Source organism: Nyctereutes procyonoides, unplaced genomic scaffold (assembly GCF_905146905.1).
Source record: "Nyctereutes procyonoides isolate TBG_1078 unplaced genomic scaffold, NYPRO_anot_genome, whole genome shotgun sequence".
Taxonomy (NCBI): domain Eukaryota; kingdom Metazoa; phylum Chordata; class Mammalia; order Carnivora; family Canidae; genus Nyctereutes; species Nyctereutes procyonoides.
The window spans coordinates 23669813-23691825 of NW_026575046.1; positions in this window are offsets into that span (position 1 = coordinate 23669813).

Consider the following 22013-nt stretch of genomic DNA (forward strand, 5'->3'; position numbering starts at 1 on the left):
CCAAAATGTTTTTCACATGTATATGATCTAGGAAAATATTCAATACTAACGCTAATTTAAGGTTTGGTTTAATTAAAATAAAATTGCCTTTAGAGTTAGTTATACATTAAATGTAAGACTTACTTTACCTGCATTTAATTAAGGTTGAATGGGTTCATATCATTTCTGTTACAAATTAGTCAAAAAGAAAAATTAGAATAATGGTTAACTTTGTCTAATTCCTCTTGAAATTTTGTGGGTAATCTAAACTGTTAAGAATAAGTAGATTTAATAGATGTAAATAAGATTAAAATATTTATGGATAAGCTATAAACCTCCAAAATATTTGGTAAACTGAAATTTTGGAGTTTTGCTAAGTTAGATGAGAAGTTCAGTTTGTTGAATATCAAGATCATTTCCAAATAAGGTAAAATAATGACTGAGTACTACTTATACATTTGCCTACTTTTGTCTTATTGCAAGAAACTAAAGATAGTATGGATCTGCTAGTAAACTTGATTTGTGCTTTAATAAAAATTGTACATTGAAAAAAACACATTTCCAGAAATCATAAAATGTATTCATAGATTTGCTAATCTAAAAAATACTGGCATAGCAAACTGTTCACAATTGCTTATTACTTAGTTTTCACTAGAAATTAAGTTTCTAAGAGTTGAGAAGTCTAATAAATGTTACTAAGACTACTAGAAATAAGGGAAACAACTTTGTATGCAAGAAAAGTTAAGATCTGAGTTTTTGAAGGAAAAAAATGAGAAATGGGAATAGATTTTTGATGAGAGAAAAGAAAGTAATTCTGTCTTAAAGTGAGAAAGTTTATTTAAAGAAGGAAAACTTGGGACAAAATCTGAATGTAAAAAGGTAGTTATAGAAGGTTTATGGAGAGAGAATCTGTAGAAGGGAATTTTGTGTGTGGTCAATACTGGCTAAAATTGGAATAAATTTAAGTAAGCAAGTAAGTTTTAATATCAAAAATACACTGATGTGAAGTTAAAATTTTTGTTTTATCCTGGTTAAAAAAACAAAGTTTTCCTAAACCACTGATCTGCTTTTAATATGATATTGTAAATGTTTTTATCTTTAAAGTTTTCTGCCTAGGAAACAAGGATTCTGTGGTTTGGCAAAATAATTTCTTATGTTTATCAGATCTTTGATTTACTTAAAAAATCATATTTTTAAAAAACTAAATTTTGTTCACAGCTATGTAACCTTACATATTCATCTTTGACATTTTTATTGTCATTTTGGATAAATGGATAATTACATATTGTTTCATAATGACATGATCCTATTTAATCAAATATTCAAACCATTGATATTTTCTGACATATTTCCCAAAGCCAAATTCTAAAACAAAATCCTTTGACCACAATCTGAGATGTTCCAGCTCTCTGAAACACTTCAAAGATTTTGTGAGAAATTAAACTAATCAGACTTTTTTTGTATGTTAAATGGAAAGCTTTGTCAAATAAGAGTACTAAACTTTATTAGATTATATTTCTGTAGATCATAATTAAAATAAGTGTTCTAAAAATTGTATAAAATCCCTAGAAATCTGACATCAAGGTATGTTATTACCTTGAAGTGTTGTGTGTCAGAAATAACCAAATGTCCATTACATCATGATGAACTTTAATCAGATCTTTAACCATGGCCATTTTTTAAGTTACTGTTTTACATGGATGCTGTTGCAAATATGTTTTGTTTTGTTTTGTTTTTTATATTTCATTTATTTATTCATGAGAGGCACACAGAGAGACAGGCAGAGGCATAGGCAGAGGGAGAAGCAGGCTCCATGCAAGGAGCCTGATGTGGGACTCGATCTTGGAACTCCAGGATCACGCCCTGAGCCAGTCAGTCGCTCAACCGCTGAGGCACCCAGGCATCCCAAAAATGTGTTTCCTCCTCAGTGAGACCCATGAAAAGAATTATTGAGTACAGGTTTCTGATAACTTTAAGATTATAAAACTGAATTAGGTAAGAATTTTCAAAACTAGTGGAAAAACTAGATTCTAACAAAACAAAAATTAATGACATGGACTGAAATAGCTGAAGAAGTTAATCATAATTTTTATGACTCTTTGTTTAAAATATGGCCGACTTTTGGGCAGCCCGGGTGGCTCAGTGGTTTAGCACCGCCTTCAGCCCAGGGCGTGATCCTGGAGACTGTGGATTGAGTCCCACCTCAGGCTCCCTGCATGGAACCTGCTTCTCCCTCTGCCTGTGTCTCTGCCTCTCTCTCTCTCTCTCTCTCTGTGTGTGTATGTGTCTCTCATGAATAAATAAATAAAATCTTTAAAAAATAAAAATAAAATAAAATATGGCCAACTTTTAACTTTATTATTTCTATTTTTTTTTTTTAGAGAGAGAGAGTGTGTGAGCAGGGGGAGGGGCATAAGGAGAGGGAGAGAGAGAATCTTAGGTAGACTCCATGCTCAGCATGGAGCCCAATGCAGGGCTGGATCTCATGACCCTGAGATCATGACCTGAGCCAAAATCAAGAGTTAGACGCTTAACCAACTGAGCTATCCCAGTGCCCTGCCAACTTTTTAAAATGTTTTATTTTTCCAGATCTAAAGAAATCTCTTATGCAAATTGACCCATAGCAATTTGCTAAATTATACTATTTTAAGTAGAATTGAGAAATTTGTATTTTCTTCCTACAGAATTCAAAACTTCAGGGAGTATTCTTAATATTTTATGGCCATATATTTATTTGCATAAGTTCAGTAAGAATCTATTCTCCTTGTAAGAGGACACCAATGGAAACATTGGTTATATTATCAAGACTTTGACTGGAATTTCATATTTGAGACATGCATAGACTCAGATATGTCTAGACAGATTTAAGGAACTAAGGTTGACTTTAAGAAGCCAATAGAACCCATTGGAGATGTTGACTTGATCCCTTGCTTATAGAGTTTCCTGCAATCTTGTTGCCAGGGAGACATTTGGTACAAGGCCCTGAGGCCTCAACCCAGCCCATCCCAAAGATGTCACTGAAGGCTTTTCATCCCATCAGAAGAAAAAATTCAAGGACAGACACAATACAGTAGATACACAGAATACAAGCAGTTTTTTAAAGCAAAAGTACTCTCTGGAAATAAGAGAGCAGATGAGCTCGAAAAAGAGCTCCATACACCATAGTCTGGGTTTTTCTTTCATTGACACTTGTTAACAAGGGGGTGGAATATTCATTATTTGTGGCAGGGATTTCTTGGAAACAGAGTTTAACACTTTTTCTTCCTTATTTGGTCAAAGGTTTTCTGTCATGGCACCTGCCATCTTGGGCCTGTCTGATTTGATTTAGCTTTGTTTTGGACCACTGCCAGGACAGGCCTCTGACTTTCTCCATAGCTGGCCATGACTTCCTTTTTTGCTGGCCTACAGGCCTGCTGTTAGAACCTAACTAGACTCATCATATGTACGCTAATACATTTTATTTTCTCCTGTTAATCTGTCTCATGTCAATTTGATTCTAAGTCCAGCCAGAAGGATCTTAAAGGGAAGAAGAAGGTCCTCTTCCCAGACAAGAGCCTGGTAGTAAATATTTTAGGTTTTGTGAGCCATATGGTATCTGTTGCAATTGCTCAGCTCTGTAGATACAGAGGGAAGCAGCCTCTGAATTCAATGGTGGTCTGAATTTGGCCTTATGAGTCATAAATTTCAAACCCCTGGTTAGCATTATTTTAATTTATATTATTATTGTTATTATTAATATTTCTTTTTTTCTTTTTTTAAGTTTATTTGTTTATTTATGTAATCTCTACACCTACTGTGGGGCTCGAACTCACTACCCTGAGAACAAGAAGCACACACTCTTCCAACTGAGCCAGCCAGGCGCCCTGTTCATATGTATTATTTAAACTAAGAATCACATAGTTATATATAGGATGTGGAATTTGTATTTCTGGATCATACATCCTGTAAAAGGCTAGACAACTCTATTGAGCTAAGGGTAATTCCCATGGATTACTGACAGCTGAGGACTGTCAGCCTGCAGCATTGGTAGCAGCTCAGAGAAAAAGTCCTTTAGTCCTAAAATGGGACATGGGGACATAACACAGTATTCACCATGATCCTGTCTTCAACCCCGGTATCTGAATCAGATTACTATCTGTATATTTACTTATTTGCTCAATGCTAGAATACACCAAAAAAAAAGTTTCAAAATTGCTAACCAATCCCATTAGGAGTTTGTGAGAGGAAAACTAGTAACTAGATTTCAATATTGGTTTAGCTATCCTTTTCTTTTGGGGGGGAAAGTTGCCCAGGATACTTAATTGATAGTACATGACAAAGTAGGGTTCCGCAAGTCCCTCCTCTTCTTCAGGGGGTCTGGGATGGAAATTGTGGAGATCAGCAGATTCCCATTATGTTGAGGGATTAGTTGGGCTCAAGGATTCCCCAGCAGCTGAGGGCCTCTCTTCTTCTTGCTCTTGCTGGGCTAGTGGTCCAAGGGGCCCTTACTTCTCAGAGGCCATATGGATCATAAGATCCATCACTCAGTTGCTATAGCCAAATTCCATACCAGGAAATGAGCTTGACACAGTGGTGATTGAGAGCAGTATCAGCCCCAGCATCAAAGATGGAAGAGTTGGTGTCACTGTTAAAATTGCAAGACACAATCTGATCCTTAGCATGGCCCAAATGCCCTTGAAGGGACCCTCCAATGCCTGCTTCACCACCTTCTTGATGTCATTGTATTTGGAAGCTTTCTTCAGGTGGCAGGTCAGATCCACAACTGACACCTGGTGGAGATACAGAAGGCCATGCCACTGAGCTTCCTATTGAACTCAAGGATGACCTTGCCTACAGCCTTGGCAGTGCCAGTAGAAGCAGGGATGATGTTCTGGGCAGCCCATTGGCAATCACGCCACAGCTTCCCAAAGGACTGTCCAGTCTTCTGCGTGGCAGTGATGGCATGGATTGTGGTCATGAGTTTCCTCCATAATGCTGAAGTTGTCAAGGATGGCCTTGGCCAGAGGGGCCAATGAGTTGGTGGTGCAGGAGGTATTGCTGACAATCTTGAGGGATTTGTCTACTTCTCATGTTTTAAACTGATCACAAATGTGGGGGCATCACCATAAGGGATAGAGATGATGACTCTCTTGGTCCCACCCTTCAAGTAAGCCCTAATCATCTCTATGGTGGTGAAAACCCCAGTGGACTCCACAACATACACCAGCATCACCCCAATTGATATTAGTGGGATCTCACTCGTAGAAGATATTAACGGGCTTTCCATTGATGGCAACTTTCCCATTCTCCACCTTGACTGTACCATGGAATTTACCATGGGTGGAATCATGCTGGGAGTTGAGATCAATGAAGGAGTCACTGATGGTGACAGTATCCTCTCTACACCTCTCCTACCCCTTTTCTCCCATTTTTATGTCCTCAGTTTTCCCATCCTGATCCCACTCATTCTCTGTAAGCAACCAATCTCACTAGTTTTTGACATTTCTTCTGTTTCTTTTTTATAATGTTAAAAACATATATGTCTATTTTCTTATTTCTCCTTTTTCTTACACAAAAGTAGCATATTATCATTAATCTTTTTCTCTTCTTTAGCTTAAAACTCTATTTTGAAAATCCCTCCATATCAGTTTGCAGAAAGCTTGCTCATTCTTTTATACAGCTGCATTATTCTTTAATGTGTGTGTATACTAATCTGTAATAAGAAGGAATGGGCTGTTGATACATACAACTAGAATGGTTCTCAAGGTATCAGGCTTATCAAATAAGGCCAATCTCAAAAGCTACATATTGTATGATTCCATTTATACACTGTTTTTGAAATGATAAAATTACAGAGATGGGGAACAGATTTATTTGTTGCCAGGAGTTAGGGATGAGGAAGAGAGCTAGTTTGTTGTGCAATAGTAGGCAGCATGAGGAATCTTTGTGATAGAACTGTTCTATATCTGGATGGTGGTGGGGATCACACAAATCTATATATGTGATAAAAAGGTTTGGTAGAATTTTTCTGTAGAAATATCTGACATTAGTACTTTTTGTAGAGTATTTCCTAGATAATCTTCTCTATTTCTTTTAAGGAACTTGCTGTATCTCCTAGAGACAATATCCATTTAATCAAGGTTTTCACATTTATTTGTTGGAAATGTCAGCAGTTTCATATGTTTTTAATTTATTCTCTTTAAATATTTATTTCTTCCCTTGTCATGCATTACATGAATATTGGTGTTTTATTTTTCTAATGAAGTCTGTTAATTATTTTTTTAAAAAATAGGATTTTTGAGTTATTAATTACATATAATGTTTCCAATTTCCTACCTCATTTAACTTCTAGTTTTATGTTTATGATGTCTGTGTTTGTGTGTTTTTATTTTGCTTTATTTGGTCTTCTTTTCCTAGGTTTTGAGTTGGGAATTACATTAATTTTCATTCTCTCATCTTCATTAACACAAGTGCTTAAGGTTATACATTTTCCACTAATATGCTTTAAATGCATTTCATAGATTCTAAGATGTAGTGATATTTTTAATATTTTATTTTGGGATAATTGCAGATTCACATACACTTTTAAGAAATAACATGGAGATCCAGTATATCCTTCATTTTGCTTCTAACAATAGTAATAATTTCCATGTCTTACAGCTTTATTCAGATTTCTCCAGTTTTCATGTATTTATTCGTATGTGTGTATTTACTTATTAATTTTATCACATATATAGATTTGTGTGAACGCCACCACCATCCAGATATAGAACAGTTCTATTACAAATATTCCTCATGCTGCCCTTCTATTGCACAACAAACTAGCTCTCTTCCCCATCCCTAACTCCTGGCAACAAATAAATCTGTTCTCCATCTCTGTAATTTTATCATTTCAAAATGTTATATAAATGGAATCACACAATATGTAGCTTTTGAGATTGGCCTTATTTGCTCAACCTGATACCTCAAGATCCACTCTAGTTGTTGCATGTATCAATAGCTCATTCATTTTTATTGCAGATTAATATCCATGGAATGGATAAACAACACAGTGTTTAACCACAAGCCTTTTGAAGGACATCTGGATTTGTTCCAGGTTTTAGCTATTGTGAATAAAGTATCCTATGAACATTCATGTGCAGGACTTTGCATGAGTATAAGTTTTCATTTCTCTTGGATACATAGCCAAGAGTTCAATTGCCGGGTTGTATAGTCATTACAAATTTATCTTTATAATAACCTGCTATAATCTTATCAAGAATGATTATGCCATTTACATTCCCACCAGCAATTTATGAATGTACAGTTTCTCTACATCCTCATCAGCATTTAGTGTTATAGCTATCTTTTATTTTGATACGTGTATACAGCTGTCTCAGTATGTTTTTTTTTAGTATGGTTTTAATTTGCATTTCCCTACTGGCAAATGATGTTGGACATCTTTTCATTGCTTATTTGCCATCTGTATATCCATCTGTTCGTGTCTTTTGGTAATTTTCTAATAAGATTTTTTGTTTTTATTTTTAGGGCTTAGTTTGAAAATTTTATTTTATATATTCTAAATATAAGTCCTTTTTCAAATATGTAGTTTGCAAGTATTTTCTCCCAACCTGTAGCTTTATACTCTTCACAGAATAGAACAGTGTCTTTGTAAAGCAAAACTTTTATATAGTAAATATTTATAACTTTGATGAGGTCCATTTTATCAATTTTTACTTCTGTGGATCATGCTCTTGGTTTCAAGCTCAAAAATTTTTCATGTAGCCCTAGGTCATGAATATTATCTCCTATGTTTTTTTCTAAAATTTTATGGTGTTATGCTTTACATTTAAGTTCATCATATACTTTGGTTAATTTTTGTATAAAGTTTTGAGATTTAAATCAAATTTTAGTTTTTGTTTATGGATGCTCAGTTGCTCCAGCACCATTTGTTGAAGGGCCAATCCTTCCTCCATTTAATTGCCTTCACATCTTTGTCAAAATTTTCACAACTATGTCTGTTCCTCCAACAATAGCATATAGTCTTGGTTACTTTAGCTATTTGGAAAGCCTTAATATAAGTTATAATTCCTTCCACTTTATTCCTTTTTATTTTTCAAAATTATTTTGGCTATTCTAGGCCCAGTGACTTTCCATATAAATTTTAGAATATGCTTGCATATGTCTACAGAAAAACCTTGCTGGGATTTTTTTTTTTTAAATAAGAGTTTCATTATACCCATTAGTTGATTTGGGGAGAATTTTTAAAAGATTTTATTTGTTGAGAGAGCAAACACAAGCAGAGAAAGAGGGGGAGAAGGAGAAAAAGAATCTTAAGCAGACTCCCCACTGACCATGTAGCCCAACTCAGGGTTCAATCTCATGATCCTGAGATCATGGCCAGAGCTGAAATCAAAGGTCAGGCACTTAACGGTTTGAGCCGCCCAGACACCCTGAAAATTGACTTTTTTTACTATATTAAGGCTCCAGTTGATGAACACAGTATGCCTATTCATTTATTTAGATCTTTTTTATTTCTTTCACCAGCATTCTATAATTTTAACCTTACATATATTGTTCCTTTCATAATATATAAGAATTTTATTTTCTTTGGAGCAACTGTGATATTGTTTCTTAGTCAAATTTCAATCTTAGCTAGTGAATTAATTTTTGTCTGTTAATGTCATATCCTGTAACCTTAGATTACTTGTTAGTCCTAGGAATTTCTTTTTATAGATTTTTTCAATATTTTACATAATAATATAAGGGAAGAAGTTAAGATGGCATAGAAGTAGGGGGACACTGGGTTTGCCTCATCACTCAAACACAGCTAGATTAACATTATTTTTTTAAGATTTATTTATTTATTCATGAGAGACACAGAGAAAGAGGCAGAGACACAGACAGAGGGAGAGGGAGAAGCAGGCTTCCTGGAGGGAACCCGATGTGGAACCTGATCCCGGAACTCCAGGGTCATGCCCAGAGCCAAAGGCAGCCACTCAACCACTGAGCCACCCAGGGGTTCCTAGATTAACATTAAACAAAATTTAACACCAAGGAAATAGATCTGAGGATTTAGAGAACAATTTGCATAATTAGGAGAGAAAGTAATATCATGGTTGGATTTCAGGAGCAACATAGCACCCCCAGTGGAGGCTAGAGTTGCTTACACCAAACCCTGCCAAGCTGTACCCTAGAAGTAAAAGGGAAGGTTTGACTAAGGACAGTGGTCCTTTCCTACAGAAGACCAGCACAAGCCCCCCACATGCACTAAGTCTACTGGTCATAGACTGCTCCAAAGTGGCAGCTTCATTTCTGATGGAAAGACCAAGCTTGCTTGCTTGCTTGCTTGCTTCTTTTTTCCTTTGGTATCAGGCTTATCGTTTCTGTTTCTTTTGTTTCCTTTTCTCTTTTTTAGATCAGGCTTCTTTTTTAGTTTTCTTATTTTTCTTTGGAATCAGGTTTATAGAGTTTTGTCTGTTGTTGTTGTTGTTGTTGTTGTTGTTCCTTTCCTTTTCTCTATTTTTGGATCAGACTCTTTTTTTTCCTTTTTTTAAAAAATCAGAATTATCTTAACAAACAAATCAAAGCACACTTAGTTAAAGATCCAAACACTCCCCACTACAAGCAAGGAGGAACTCTGCAGAGGACTGACTTGTGGGAAAGAACAGCCAAAACTCAACAGCAGAGTGCATATAGCATCCACCAGAAACATTTCTGAAAGCGCCAGACCCTGTACAGTGTATGACCCCTTCTTAATATAACATGACTCTCAGTAGCAGGAACTATAACAAGCTTTCATAACACACAAAAGACAGAAACCTAAACAAAACTACAAGATGGAAGAATTCTCCCTAAAAGGAAGATCAAGAAGAAATCATAGAACAGCATTTACTCAAAATAAATATAAGCAATGTATCTGAATACCTGAACAAGAAGTTAGAACAATAGTCATAAGAATATGAGCTGGGCTTGAAATAAGAAAAGAAGATACCAGAGAAACTCTTACTACAGAGATAAAAGACCTAAAAACTAGTCAGGCTGAATTAAAAATGCTATAACTGAAGTGCAAAACTGATTGGTGGTAATCACAATGAGGATGGAAGAAGCAGAGGAATGAAGAGGTGATATAAAAGATAAAATTATGGAAAATAATAAACTAAAAAGGAGAGGGAAAGAAAACCTCTAGATCACAAATGTAGACTGAGGAAACTCAGCAACTCCATAAAGCACAATAATATCCATATCACATGAGTTCCAGAAGAAGAAGAGTGAGAAAAGGGGTCAGAAGGTTTATTTGAACAAATTATAGCTGAGAACTTTCCTAAACTGGGTAAGGAAACATGCATTCAAGTCTAAGAGGCACAGAGAACTCCCCTCAAAATCAATAAAAATCAGTCAACAAAAAGACATATCATAGTGAAACTTGCAAAATACAAAGATTAAGAGAGAATTCTGAAAGTAGATAGGAATAAAAGATCCTTAACTTACCAGGGTAGACATATAAGGTAAGCAATAGATCTGTCCACAGAAACTAGACAGGCCAGAAGTCAGTGGTATGATATATTCAGCATGTTAAATGGGAAAAATATCCAACCAAGAATATTATATCCAGCAAGGATGTCATTCAGAATAGAAGGAGAGATTAAGAGTTTCCAAGACAAACAAAAACTAAAGGAGTTTGTGAACACTAAACCAGTTCTGCAAGCACTATTAAAGAGAGCTCTTTAAGCAGGAAAGAGAATCCAAAAGCAACAAAGACTAGAAAGAAACAATCTAGGGATCCCTGGGTGGCGCAGCGGTTTGGCGCCTGCCTTTGGCCCAGGGCGCGATCCTGGAGACCCGGGATCGAATCCCACGTTGGGCTCCCGGTGCATGGAGCCTGCTTCTCCCTCTGCCTGTGTCTCTGCCTCTCTCTCTCTCTCTGTGACTATCATAAATAAATAAAAATTAAAAAAAAAAAAGAAACAGTCTACAGGAACAACAACTTTACAAGTAATATAATGGCACTAATTTCATATCTATCAATAATTACTCTGAATGTAAATGAAAAAAATGTTCCAATCAAAAGACACAGAGAATCAGAATGGGTAAAAAATAAGATCTATTGAATACTGCTTGCAAGAGACTCATTTTAAATCCAAAAACACCTCTAGAATGAAACGGAGAGATTGGAGAATCATTTATCATGATAATGGACATCAAAAGAAAGCTGGATACTTAAAACAAAGACTGTACTAAGAGATGAAGAAGGACATAATATTATAATAAGGGGTCTATCCAACAAGAAGATCTAACTGTTATTAATATTTATTTCCCCAAATTGGGAACACTCAAATATAAAAATCAATTAGTACCAAACTTAAAGACAGTTATTGATAATAATGCAATAGTAGTGGGAGACTTTAACACCCCATTTACAACAAAGGATAGATAATCAAAACAGAAAATGAACAAGGAAACAATGGCTTTGAATGGCAACTGGACTAGATGGACTTAACAAATATATTGAGAACATTCTATCCTAAAACAGCAAGAATATACATTCTTTTCAAGTACATATGGGACATTCTCCAGAATAGATCAAATACTGGGTCACAAATCAAACCCCAACCAATATAAAGAGACTGAGATCAAACCATGTATATATTCAGACCACAATGCTATGAAACTTGAAGTCAACCACAAGAAAAAAAAAATGGGAAAGACCACAGATATACAGAGATTAAAGAACATCCTACTAAAGAATGAATGTACTAACCGGGAAATTAGAAAAGGAATAAAAACAAATGCATGGAAGCAAATGGAAATGAAAACATGACAGTCCAAAACCTTTAGGATGCAGCAGAGATGGTCATAAGAAGGCAGAATATAATAATATAGGTCTTCTTCAAGAAGCAAGAAAGTCTCATATCCACAACCTATGCTTACACCTAAAGAAACAATAATATAATCTGTAAATAGAAATAATTTTATTTTTTCCTTTCTACCTATTAGCATTTATATTATTTTTCTTTTTATTTTAAATATTTTATTTATTTTATCATGACAGGCACAGAGAGAGAGGCAGAGACACAGGCAGAGGGAGAAGCAGGCCCCATGCAGAGAGCCGGATGTGGGACTTGATCCCGGGTCTCCAGGATCATGCCAAAGGCTGAAGGCAGCATTAAACTGCTGAGCCACCCTGGCTGCCCTATATTATTTTTCTTATCTTTTGCACCAGCTGTAGTGTTGGTTTTTTATCACTATTTTTAAATTTGTTTACTTTTTAGTTTGTATTTCCCTTTTCACTAATATATAAATCATGTCTTTTTATTTTGTATTTTTGATGCTTTCACATTTTTGGAGTCCTGCTGACCCTGGAGAGACTGACCCTCCCAAGGCTAGTCAATTCCTAGACATAGCAAACAACTCACTTAGATTATATCTTTCGTATGCAAACCAACCAGTCCAGGGTCCATACTCCCAAATACCTTCTTTATCAGGCTATCACACTCTTGGCCACTATTGCCTCCTATGCTTCCTTCCACACAGTGTTGTTTTTCATGTTATATTTTATATTCTTCAAAAATATATGACACTTCCATTTGTTTTTATTATTATTATTTTTATCTAAGTCATGTGTCTAAAGTATATTCACTGAATTCTTCTTGTGTAAGTAGATAGCTTCTGTCATCCTGGTTCATTTACTTGACAACACAGTATGATTGCTGGAATTAGTAACAGAACAGCAGATAGCAGAAAGTAAAGCCTGTGTATTAATCAGTAGTGATTAATTTAGAAAGTAGAAACTACAATGACTCCACCATTTGTTTCTAAGAAAGCAGTACAAGCTAACTAGTGTGCTTCTGTATGTGGTCCCTATTATAAGGTATGACCCTTCCTTTTGGGATCTGTGAGTGTAAGAGTTTACCTTTTCAATGGCAGTTGTCTTCTGACCTGTTACCTTTGCCATACCTAAAAAACAATAAAACCTATATTTTGAATAAAGAGGTGTTTAACAGTAAGTTTTTATTCCTGGTAGAAAGACCCTTGGATTATATCTTATAACTAATATCTAGTTTTATTGCATTGTTAGAAAAAATTATCAATTTATCAATGTCTTTTCTTTTGTCAGGATGTAAAGGATAAGTAATTGTAAGGTCTTCCTAATTGATTTTCTTATTCAGATTTTCTATATACCCACTTATTATTTGTCCTTTTAATCTTAAAGAAGTGTATAAAAGTCTCTCTTTTTTTTAAGATTTTATTTATTTATTCATGAGAGACACACAGAGAGAGAGAGAGAGAGAGAGTCAGAGACCCAGGCAGAGGGAGAAGCAGGCTCCATGCAGGGAGCCCGATGTGGGACTCGATCCCAGGTCACCAGGATCAGGCCCTGGGCTGAAGGTAGCACTGAACCACTGAGCCACCTGGGCTGCCCAAGTCTCTTATTTTTATAAGGTTTTTTCCTCAGTGTCTTCGTATATTACCTGTGGCATCTACTATATGGATGCTCAGTGCATAGATAATGAATATTATATTTTCATTTTGAATAGTGTCTTGATATAAAATGTGCTTTTCTTTGTCGTGTTTAATAGTTGTGACTTAAACTCTTACTTGTCTGATATCAGAATTTCAACCTGTGCTCTCTTATTGTTTTCCTTTGCCTGGCATACCTTTGTCCATCTCTTTGTTTTTAACCTTTCTGGATCCTTTTGTTTGCATATGCTTTTATGTACATCATACAGTTGAGTCTTGCTTTGTGAGTTAAACTGAGAATCTTAAACCCATGCACATTTATTGAAAAGACTGATACTGTTTGGTCTCCACTCTATCCAAGCAAGCACAATGACTAGGCCTGTTGTGTTTGCTTTCTCTGTGTAATGTGCTGTTTGTTTATTTTAAAAAACAAGTAATTTTGTATTTTTTGTCCTAATGGCTATCTTTATATTTCAAGTGTCCCTTTGTTCTGGTTTTCTTGTTTGATCTTTTATTATCTAGTTAGTAAATTTGTAGTAGAATCTTTTGACTATACCTATTGTTTACACAACAGCGAATGAGGTTTTTCTACTTTCCTCTTTCCCACTCTCTTCCTGCATTTGTAGGTATATTATTTCTACCATCAAAAGATATATTTGTATGTTTTTCTGTAGCCCTCCTCCCCATGTTTATTTTAGTCTTAGATCATTAATTAAACATATAAAGTTGTCACCATCCTTTTTTTTTTTTTTTTTTTTTTACAATTTTGGTAGTTTCCCTTTTTAAATTTCTAATTTAAGGTTATTGGGATGTTTTTATATCACTAAATATTTGAAAATTTATTTCAAAATATTAGATTCCTTCTACTGTGTGTGTGTGTATAGCTTGTGTTAGCTAAAATGGTTTATTATCATTTATGATTTTCTTCTTAAAATGACTTTCTGGAGATCAAAATGTCTTTTGCCTTGCTTTTCATGAACAAGGCTACTGGTGTACAATGGTTTAGAATATTCTTACTTGAAAAGTGATGCCTTTCCCTCTAGTCAGTATAGGAAAATACAATTTTTTTATTAGGGGCATTTGGAGGATAGTTTTTGTGTTTCGTTTTGAGTTCTATTTGTTTTCTTATTTCTTTCAAAATTTCTCCCTACTTGGTCCCTATTCTCTTCACTGCACAATCTCCAGAACACTTCGCTCTTCCTTTTTACTCTTTTCACTCCAGAAGTAATAACTTTCCAAACTGCACACTTTTAAGTCCTTACCTGTAACCAAAGCTCTGATATATAAGGTCCCTTTTTTAGCATTTTATTGCTTAGAATAGACTTTATTCTTTCTGGTGGTGATTTAGTACAATCTTAAGCCCTCCGTTTCCAACTCCTAACTTTCAGACAATTTTTTAAGAGGTCTACCCTCTGCTTTCTGCAAAGGTTTGTTTTATTTTTTTAGATATTTATTTATTTATTTATTTATTTATTTATTTATTTATTTATTTATTTATTTATGATAGACATAGAGAGAGAGAGAGAGGCAGAGACACAGGAGGAGGGAGAAGCAGGCTCCTTGCCGGGAGCCTGACGGGGGACTCGATCGCGGGACTCCAGGAACACACCCTAGGCCAAAGGTAGGTGCTAAACCACTGAGCCACCCAGGGATCCCCACAAAGGTTGGTTTTAAATTCAAGAAAGAGCTCCACAAAAATTATGATGTTTGCCTATTTAACAAGTAATTTGAAATGGTAGTGTTTTTTGTTTCTACTTACGGTGAAGGTTTGAGATTTGTGTAGTTTTCTTTGCTGTTCTTGTTGATTTATATAGTTTTGAAGGACATGTTGGGAGATTTAAATGTAGGTGGCCACCATTACTTTGATTATCCGGAATCAATGTATGTCATGTAGACAATGACTGTTGTGTTTTATGTATAAACTCTCAATTATTTGTAGAAGAAAATACAAACTTTTCAAGATTTAATTCAAAAAAAATTTAAAGATTTTATTTATTTGAGATAGAGAGAGGGAGGGAGAGGGCACAAGAGGAGAGGGACTGGCAGAGGAGAGAGAGAGAGAGAGAGAGAGAGAGAGAGAGAGGCAGGCTCTCCACCAGGCAGGAAGCCCAATGCCAGGCTTCATCCCCAGACCCCGGGATCATGACCTGAGCTGAAGGCAGATGCTTAACCAGCTGAACGAGCCAGGTGCCCCTAATTCAAATTTTTTTTACAATATACATCCAGTTTACTTTTGCAGATTCATCAATCCACTTAACTCCCTGCTTTCCACATCTATATTCCATTTTAATAATTGGTGACACAATTTTTAGCATTTTATAATTTAGCAAATTCATTGATTTTGCCTTGTCATTTCCCATCTGTATGCCTTTGTGTGTGCTCTTCCTAATCTGAAAATTTCTCTCCATTAATTATTCTCTAGTTGAAAATATTTGTCCATTGAATTTCTACCTTTCTCTTCACCTATAATTAAATACTCTATGATTATATAGAAAGAAGTCATACTAGGAGTCTTCCTACTTTTGATACTGGAACCACTTAGTGGGAGGACAAGAAGCAACATACAAGCAAGGGAATACTTTTTTCTTTTTTCCAAAGATTACTATGGAAGGAATAAATTTAACTAAATCAATCATCTGAGTCATTAAAATTGAACTCCCATTTAGCATTTTAATAATATATGGTGACCTTTTCCTTGGTAAACATTATGATTTCAGTTTCTGCAATATTTCATATTCTTCCAAAAAGACATTTTAAAGATTTAGAAATTTTTAAATTAGTAAAGGCCTGATTTTCTTTTTTTCACAGCTTGAATATTTTCTACTCTTGGTTAACTACTACATGTGACAAAAATCAGGATTCTTGGATTCCCATTTCAATTTTTTTTAAAGCTATGCATTTATTGATATTTTTCAATTCATAACTGTGAAGATTGACCTCCATCTTCATTTGGACTCATGAACTAAGGTGATCTCTGAGTTATATCCAAACATCTACAGTGTAATAAGAAATAAATATAATTCTGGGGCAGTTTAATTCACTAACAATCTATGATGACTATTAAAAACTACTGAGGCAACTGCAGCATTTTACTTCTGAACCATTCTTAGACTGTCGGGATTGTTCTCATCCACTTAAACTAAATTTACATGGCCCTTATAAATCCAACTTGATAATATAAGTTTGCTGCTGATTTGGCACATTTGTTCATTAAAGAGCTTCTTGAAATAATTCTGTTAAACTCCAAACCATGCTAAAATGAAGCACTAAAATATTGAAACATTATTCTCCTTATTCTACATAATGGCAGACATTGCACCATCCACCATAATACCCTTAGAAAATTGACTTTCGGTGTCCCCTGCTTTTCAAAGTAGCAGTTTCCCAAATGAATGATTTCACTGAAAGAGTGGAGAAAATATTTGTAATTGGTGGAATGTTCCTGCTACGACTCAAGTCAGACCACAGCACAGAAAGCTGGCCTCGACAGCAAGATACCAAACACATCAAGTCATTTAGGAAATCAAATTCAATGCTCTTTACCTTATGAAAAAATAATTACTTGTTTCCTGGCTTCTTTTCCTTTTTATGTTTTTCTCTTTCTCTACCTTGCTCTCAAGCATACACAATACAAATTGTTCCATAGCCAAGTTGGATGATATGTTTGTTCAGAAACAAAGCATGATTTTTCTCTTGTTGGTGAAAATAATCATACATTATTAAAAATATTCGCTAGGAGTGATTAATATAAAAAATTGCAGAAAAATAGCAAAAACTGTAATGTTACCAGATTATCTTTCTTGCTGACTTTCAGGTAAGACCCTCCATAAAGATGGCTATTAATTTTTTTCTTTCTCTCCTCTTTCTTTAATTCTTTTGACCATAGTTTGGCTTCTTATTGAAAGGAGATTTATACTAAATAGAAAATGTATTTCAAAATCTGGTCCATCTGGACTGGCAAGAAAATGATGTCAAAATGCTTTGTCCTGAGATTATGCTCTGTGGTGAATAACATTTATTTAAATTACTCCTCTAAATACATTTTCACCAAACATATATTACTTTGTTTTGTCATAATTTTTGCACAAGTTTTTATATTTAATATATAGATAGTATTTCCTGTCAGTGAGATTTGTTGTACACCTCATGTAATAGGGTTACAGAAAAAAGCCTCTATGTTGTCAACTGACTTTTATATTTTTTTGAGACTAATATTAGGTGAATAATCAAGGAAAGATAAACTTGGGGAAGTAACGCCAACAACTGGTATTTGGCTTGTCCCAAGTAAACCCTACCACTACAAATCTAATAAGCCATTGCTAAGGTCTCCTTAATGAAGTTTAGATTACTACTATAGACTTTTAGCCTGGTCTTCCTGTTTCAATTCTTATATCCTCCATTTTCCACACAGCAATTTTTTAATAATGTAAATCAGGTTGTGTCATGCTTCTACTCAACACCATCCAATAGCTTCTGATGTTAGAGCCAACTCATCTTCCACGAATACCTATTTACCAGTCTTCTTTGAGAATTTAACCCCCAATATATTCACATTTGTAGATTGAAAACTACATTTTCTACTGTCTCTCAGAGAGAAGCATGGCCAGAAGATACACTTTCTAGGATATAACCTTATAAATAAAAGCATTTGTTTGCTCCTACTTTCTGGTGATTGAAATATAGAGCTGATGGCTGGAGCTCATTCAGCCATCTCAGTCCCTGAGGCTAAAGCCATATTCTGAAAATGAATGAACAATAAGGATGGAAGGAGCTAGTTCCTGATAATATTTTGAAGCTGAACAGAATGCCTATATCTTAATGTCTTCATGTGAAAGAGAAGTAATCATCTATCTTTCTTAAGCTATTCTAAATATAAATTTTTCATCACTTGCAGCTGTACCTAATTCTAACTTTTCACATGACTGAGAATAAAATTAAAATCCTTTCCATGGCCTACATGTTCCTTGGCTAATTTTATCCCTCATTTCCTACCCTTCATCCTCATTCAGCTATACTGGACTTCTTGCTGCTCCTTTGACACATCAAGCACATTATGTTCTTGGTACATTTTCTTTCCCTCAGCCTGTGGTACTTTCCCCAGATATATATGTAACTTTAGTCTCTGCTTGGACCTCCTCCAGAAAAGCCTTCTAACTACTGTACTTAAATAAAAACACAAGTTAATCTTTCTTTGTCTGCTTTATTTTTCTTTATAGCATTTTTAATCCCAGTTAATATATTTTATTTGTCTTTTTGTTTATCTGTCTTCTCCACCAGAAGGTAAGTTCCATGAGGTAAGCACCTCACTTTGTTTGTCACTCCATCTCCCAGACCAAGAACTGTATAGGCACACTTGCACAATATACATTTCTTGAATGTATAAATGCATGAATAATATATCTATGTGTCCATCTGCTATTCTTACAGTATATATCCTATCTATAATACCCAGATAGTTACTCATAAACTGATAAGACACTGGGTTTTGTTGTTGTTGTTGTTTTGTTTTTTTGATGAGGAGTTTGTCAAAGGTCTCCTAAAGAGTCTGCAAATTTCCACATAAATCATTTTTTTTTTTGTTTGATTTGACACTCATGAAATAAGAAGTTGGGTGAGATTAGACCTTAAGATTAGTTTTATTTATTTATTTACTTTTATTTGATGGGAAGACACCAGAAAGGAAATGGTTTCAGCTCAGGTCATGATCTTAGGGTCAGGGGATCAAGCCCTACATTGGACTCCACACTCAGCAGGGAATCTCCTTGAGATTTTCTCTCTCTCTCTCTGCTTGAGATTCTCTCTCTCTCCCCCCCCACCTGCTTGAGCTCTCTCTCTCTTTTTTTTTTTTTTAAATTTATTTATTTATGATAGTCACAGAGAGAGAGAGAGAGAGAGAGAGAGAGGCAGAGACACAGGCAGAGGGAGAAGCAGGCTCCATGCACCCGGAGCCTGATATGGGATTCGATCCCGGGTCTCCAGGATCGCGCCCTGAGCCAAAGGCAGGCACCAAACCGCTGCGCCACCCAGGGATCCCTAGCTCTCTCTCTTTATTTCTCTCTCTCAAATAAATTTTTTGAAGGGTCATTTCCTCTGCTAAACTGTAACCTAATTCTGAGAAAATAAGCTAGCTTCAAATTACCATCTCTCTAAACACCTCAGCTTCCTTCCCCAAATGTAACCTCTTGGACTTCTGAAACTAAGGCAAAGGAAAGTTCTGGCTAATATCCAGTTTTTTTTCCTTACTAGATACTGGTTAGCAAATTTTGCCAGATAAAACTTAGTAAACTCCACCACATTCCATTATGTGTGGTGTAAAGAGAAAATGAACATGTAAATTCTTATTTATGATCTCAATAGTTCAAAGCTCATGAAAGTAAAACATTTTGCCACAGCTCCCAGGATTTTGCAAAAAAAAAAAAAAAATCAACTGTCCTAGTTCATTCCTTTGGCAATATTCTTTCTCAAGTCAGCCGAATGCAAAGCCTGAATTTCAGCTCCTGTCTTTTAATAGTTCTCTTTTGGGTTGAGAAGCTTCCAGTCTAAGCTCAATCCTATGGATACTGATTGCTTTTCTGAAACATATTATTAAAGTAATTGAAGCCCATTTAGTCTGCGTGCACAATGGTAGGGACACAGATACAAAGGAATTAGTACTTGACAAATTCCTATGATTAGAACAGAAAAGAAAGAACGACAGATAAATTTCACATGGTTTAAAGTCAGACCAAGAGCCCAAAATGAGATGATGTCAATTGCCATTTCACAAGAGAACATCACTATTTCTCTCTACAACTGACTTTAATGGACAAGTTTTTGGATCATGAACTCAAAGTATACTTTCACCATGAATTGTTAAGCTCTAAATAAAATAGCAAGACACTACTTAATAAATGTGAGGTGAGAAGGCTAATTTTCATGGCCAAGGATTCATTTTCTTTTTTAAGATTTTATTTATTTATTCATGAGAGACAGAGAGAGAGAGAGAGGCAGAGACACCAGCAGAGGGAGAAGCAGGCTCCATGCAGGAAGCCTGATGTGGGACCCGATCCCTGGACTCCAGGATCACACCCTGAGCCGGACGCAGGCTCTCAACCACTGAGCCACCCAGGCATCCCAAGGATTCATTTTCTTAATTATGTTTTTCCCCCACATACATAGATGTATCATTTCTGTCATCTCTTCATACAGTTTAAAAATGTTTTAAAAATGTGAAACTTTGGTGTCTGTTTATATGAAATAAACTTATCTGTTATGTTTAACACTAATTTATTTTGTATTTAACAAAAGGTTTTGTTTGCTCCAACTCAGGAACCTACAGGGTTTCACTAGGAGCAAAATTAAAATAGAAGTTAATTATGAGTTTCAAAATTTCAGAAGATGTTTTGAAAGCATAGAATGTTTTTGAAAGCATAGAATTTTAATATTTCCTGAGTTACCTAACAGAGAAGTGCAAACAGGCTGGTTCATGGTGTCATGAAAGGCAGATGTCTGTCTCACTAGTAAACATGTGCTGCCAAATGCTGTCTCTAGATACAAACTGTCTCCTGCCACTTCAAATCATTGTGACCCTTGACTAGTCACCCATTATCTCCTGTTCCACATGGTAGCAACCATAATGGCTCCACAACCCTATCTGAAGAAACAAATATAAGTAAATACAGTTATGACAGGGCAATGACATGAATATGAATATTTACTCTGGTATTTTGCATGTGCAGATATATTTTGTAAATGTGAAAGGTTTTGATTCAACCTTCATTATGGATTTACTTTCAAAATAAAGCAACTTTTTTTTTTGATCAACATAAAATTAAGTTGCCCGCATAGCTATGGTTATGTACAATGAGAGATTTAATATAATTTCCATCTCTTACATAAATACAGTAGTTCAGAATAAAGAACCTTATGTTCAGGTGATCTTTCTCAAGTTTGTATCTAAAAATGGTCAACCAGTCAATGATGGGAAGAAACTTATAAACATGCATTGTCATTTATGAATAAAAAACAGATTTCTTTTCTCCAAGGCAGGGAGGACATTATAATCTGAGCTCATGGGCTTGTAACCATTCATATTCTTTACTTTTTTCACTGGTTTTTAGCTGACCTTTTAGGTTGATTTTCCAAACTAAAGTTTAACCTATAATTAAAAAGTAAAAATTTCTACCATATTCCTTTCTGATTCTAATCCTTTAATGCCTAGACTACTCAATCAATTCATTTTTAAACATTTTATTTTGAAAAAAATATAAATTCATAGGAAAATTATGAATTCATAGGATATGACAGAGAACTGTCATTTACCCTTAATCCCATTTCCCCCAATGGTTACATCTTAGTTAATTATAGTACACTATCAAAAGAAGGAAATAGGCATTCGTATGATGTGTATGTATAGTATGTATAGTTCAATGTCTTTTTAGATTCATGGAAACTCCAAGATACAAAACTAATCTATAAAACTAACATATCATCACAAAGATCTCCCAAATGCTTTCTTTTTTATTTTATTTATTTTATTTTTTTAATTTATGATAGTCACAGAGAGAGAGAGAGAGAGAGAGAGAGAGACAGAAACACAGGCAGAGGGAGAAGCAGGCTCCATGCACCAGGAGCCC